This window comes from Amblyomma americanum, chromosome 8 (assembly GCF_052857255.1).
Source record: "Amblyomma americanum isolate KBUSLIRL-KWMA chromosome 8, ASM5285725v1, whole genome shotgun sequence".
Classification (NCBI taxonomy): domain Eukaryota; kingdom Metazoa; phylum Arthropoda; class Arachnida; order Ixodida; family Ixodidae; genus Amblyomma; species Amblyomma americanum.
Genome location: NC_135504.1, coordinates 68,490,169 through 68,495,077, shown reverse-complemented (window position 1 = coordinate 68,495,077; position 4,909 = coordinate 68,490,169).

The following is a 4,909-nucleotide window of genomic DNA, read 5'->3' as shown; positions in this document are numbered from 1 at the left end:
GTCGGGCCGTAATTGGGGGGGAATCGTTTTCTTCTATCGCAATAAAGTACATGATCTAGAGCCCAAGCGTGCAAAGCGTTGACCGTGCGCTTGTCGCTACCCTTTGTCAGGCAAAGTTTACATTGACACAGTTAGGCAGGGGAGTCCACGGTGGCACATTCCATGAATATGAACACAGCATATAAACTCCGAATATTTTACGCATTTTCTAAAGGCGACGACGCAATGTATATACTAAGCAATCACTAGTTTTAAAAGGAAGCATCCTTCGCTTTCATCCACTGCAATGCATTCATTGCACAGCAATCGTGGGCAAAAGCAGTGACAAAAAACGTGGCATCGACCCTGTGCTCTTGTGTTTTACGTACTGGGATTACACTTAAACCCTTGCAGATACATAAAACTTTCTAGATATTGCCTAATTGTAATATTCACATATCTTCTTGGCGTGGGCAAATATATCTATTATGATCTGCGGCAGAAGCGATATGAATTTTAGCTCAACATTTTTTTGTGTTAACACAATATCTGAAGTTACAGAAAGTATAGTATAAATTCTTTGTTTACCGCGAGAGCGCTGCAATGGAAGGGATGGAAAGAATCGGCAACTAGTTATCACAGGAAAGCCTTCTCGTAAGCCCATTGGATGGCGGTGTGGAATATATTGTGTCGGAGCTGGCAATATTCTTGAACTGTCCAGCTGCCACTCTTGTCTGGGATATTCTCTAAATGTTTATTAACGGGTAAACATTGTATGGCTATGTTTTCGGTTTGGTGTCATCGCGAGATTGTCATCTCGATAACGTTCGAACGAATTGAGTTATCAGAAAGGGAATGGTTGCATTAGATAGAGCATCAAAAAACCTCGCAGGGAAAATGACGAGGTGCATGTGAGGTAATTAGTAATTAATCAGAGCCGAAAACGTCCTAAACGTGGGCGGGGCCGGAGCAAATGTGGCGCCAAATCTGAAGACATCGGAAGTGGGTGGAGCTAAAGCCTGGCGCCAAATTTGAAAAACCGGAAGTGTGGACGGAGTGAAGCGTGAGTAAAGTGCGGCAAAGAAGGGAAAAGAGGGCCAAAGAAGAGCGAGGAAGCGTTAAGCTTACGAATTCTTATAATGCGGGTGCCGCAGTGATCTGATAATTTTAGTTAGGGTTCCCTAAAAAGAAAAAAAAATTAAACTGCAGTGACGGAAGAACACCACATAGAGGAAGTTCATGCCATTGCTCCAAAGCCATTCGATACGACATTTGTTCGTTTCCAACGAAATGAAATTATTCTACGCCTGAAGAGTATATTCAGATCTTTAAACGAAAATTTGTTGATTTCCCAGCGCTAGAAACTAGCAGTTAAATGTCGGCAGGAATGTGCACAATTTCGTGCAAGTGTCGTGGTTGATAAAAATCGCAGTTTTTAAATGCAATGACTTCTCAAGTAAAAACCCAAGGGACCATGGAAATAATTTCTATTTCGACGGCACACATTAGGCTTAAAAATTACGAAAAAAAGATCTTACTACTAGTGGCAAAATATGTCAGCAGAAAAATGGCTGACGACGTACTTCTGCGCTAACTGCTTCACGAATACTATTGGATGTTTTATGTCGAAAAAAAAACAACTCAATCGCAAGATGAACGATGTGAAGTTCACCTAAAACAGAGAAATCGCTGCCCGGTGCCGCCCACTCTAAGAAAGAGCTGTAAGTTTTCGCAGAAAATTGTGTGCATAGCATGCCAAAGGGCTGCATTCGACTCAACACCAATTCCACAAAGCCCTGTGCAAAGCCAGATGCACACAGCACACGTACTGTACAATATGCCAAGTATTTCAGCGAAGGATTTCGGAAGTTTTAAAAACTAGGATTTTTGTTTTAAAAACGGTGCTTTTGCGGCTTAGTATTACCAGTGTCCGCGGACACTGGTTAACTGATATTTAATATTTAACTTTTTAACTTTTACAGTTAGGCGCCTAGATGCATATAGAGATTTGTAGCCGGTCGTTCGTAATAGCCATGTCAGTTTTTTGAATTTTTAAAACGCAATTACTCTTGGTGATCTGGCTCCACAAAGTTTGGCTATTAAGGCTATGTACTGCAAAAGTTGCTTTCCCTGCCTGCTTTTCGCAAGCGCATGTATTTTCGCACAATGTAGCCAAATTTTGGTTAGCCACAGAGCCGAGGATAACTGCGTTTTCGAAATTCTAAAAACTGATATGGCTATTACTAACAACTGGCTACAAATCCCTAATAGCACCTAGGCGACTAAGTGTACTAGATAAAAAGTTCATTATTAAAATCTAGTTATCCAGCTTACTACTTAAATCGATTCACAAGCATTCTGGTGTCCGCAAACACTGGGAATACTGTGCAGCAAAAGGCATTCTTTTACCCTAGAAAGTCTATTTTTGAAAATTTTTCAAGTCTTCTCTGAAGCCCCGGTTATGACATATACCATGCAATTCTTATCACAATTCGCGTCTTCGAAGTGGCATTACGCGCATTATGCACGGACTTAGCGGCAAGCTCGCAAGCCATCGACCAAATCCACCTGACTCCTCGATTAGCCTCAACTAAATCAGCCCTTTTAGAGTAAGTAGAATTACAGCTATTTAGCTAGTACGGCTGTCTTCACTGAAAGATACATCGTCAGTTACCTCCGTGTACTTTTGATGGCGTAGCTTCATTGTAGAGTCCAGTTGGCGTAGTTTGAGCCCTCGTTGCTAGGAATAACAGCACGACACTCGTCTGCCTGATGCTAAGGAGTGACGTCATCTTTGCAGGACCACGAAAAAATCCCTCAAACCTGGACACCGACAGAGCTTACGTCGAGCGCCCTGACTTAGACTATACTGATAAACGAGTGGAGCGATTCCGCTTTTTATTGTAAGGCTAGAAACACGTGGCCTCAACGTTGTTTCTTTTGCCATAACCTGCGGTGTTGCCTGAGACTGAGCTGACAGGTGAGGAAGAGACCTAAAAAATTGAAAAACAATAACAGGCATCCTCTGTAAAGGCGATTCATGCTGACTCGCAGGGCGGTGCTTTGCTCCCGGATTGCTGCTGGTGCTTTGCTGCTGTAAGTTTTGCGACCGCTGATGTAAGGCATATAAAATGCATGGCAGGATATGCTTAGTGCATCACCTCGGTAAATTGAGCTGGGGTGCTCAAAATAGCGCTCTGTGGCTGCTCACGTCACGGCTAAGCCACTCAAGGGTAAGCGGATAGTAGACTAACGTAACATTCAGAGTTTGCCTATAATAGTTCTGCCTCTCTTCGAGCAAACATTCAGTTTTTTTAATTCGCTCGCAAATCTGTCATATTTCATGCACGACAGTTTATGCCTTGAAAACTTCAAGCATACTTCTGCTGTCAAAAAAGATTTATCTTCTTCCTTTTTAGTCTTTTTGGGAGCATTATTTAGTCGTTATCGACTGTAAACGCTGTCTTCAGAGTAAAAAAAAAAAACTGGACGGGCTTTATGGTTCCTTCAAAATAAAGTTTTAAGAAGCGGTTGTTCGATTTCTGTGTTTCTTTCAAGACAAATCTAGATTTAAATGAAATTTTGTTTGCAAATCTAGTTCCTTCGGTTCACCTTTCGGCGTATACAACAGGTCGGAAGTAAAATTTTATAAAAAATATCGACGTGGCTATAATAGACCTTTGAGAAACTGGCGTTTGAAGCTTCTGTACCCAATTGCAGTCCAAATTGAAAGTAGAGCGTTGTCTTTAGCGTATTTCTTTCAAACTTCGTTTTAAAGCTTTCCACGGTAGGTGCCTTCATCTTTATTTTTTTCTGCATTTGAAAAGAGTGTAAAAAATCTGTCGTTATCCGGGTGTTCTACGTATGGTTCAATGTGACATCACTAGATAAACCTGGTGTAATATACTGCTTTCTTCTGGACTCATATTTCAGTCGCTGATTCGTAGAGTTCAGGACTGACAGTAAGCGCAATGGCAGCCATAACGACACGACTCAAAGCAGGAAATTTTTCAGTATTATCTTTTGCAAAATTTGTCTAAACAAAAAGAAGTTTTCAGTAATTTTTTCTTTCTCGTCAGGTCGAAAACGTCCACACAAACAGTGCTCGGCCTAAGTCATGCGACGTTTAGATACCGCAGAAGCATGGTTAGCGCAATTTTCAAATACCTTCCATTGCCCTTAGGAGAACTGTAAGGGCACCAAGCGGACATTTTCTTTAGAAATACTAGTTTTCCTTGAGGTAAGAGTACACAAATAACTTTTTTAACAATGTAACCTGCCTGGACCTCCCCCTATGGAGAGCAAAAACCTTATACGATGTTTTCAACAGCCGAATGCATTTACATCGGATCCAGCTGACAATTCAAGCCTTGTCCACAGTCGGGAAGGCCACCGAAGAGGCGGCATCATTATTATGTAGTGTGAACAGGTCGCTACAGTCCGAACCAGGTGGCAGATGAGAAGGGCCTGGGACTGCTTTCTGTCCAGAAGACTTGATACAGAAAGAAAAAATTATTTTGAATTCCTTGTCAGTCACGGGGTGGCACTGTGGAAGAGAGCTCTGTGACAAAATGCACCAAGAAAAGATGCCGAACCCAACGCTGGTCACATAAGAGCAAAGCTTTTCATGCTGAATAGAACCTGCTTGCCTCGAGGCGCACATGTGTTACAAAGCACACATTATATTCGCTGCCTGTCGAAGATACTGAAAATAATGATCAATAAATGGTACATGCGCACATCATCTAATGGCACCTATGCGCTCACAAAGGAAAGGAAGGCTACTAGGGCGACGCACGGCCACATATCCCACAAGTGCAAGCGTCGAATCGGAATTTGGGTCTTGCTTTCATTCCACCAATCACTGCGCTTCTAACGGCCGCGCAGAGACGTTTACATGCGTTACAAGAAACATTTAGTGCACAACATT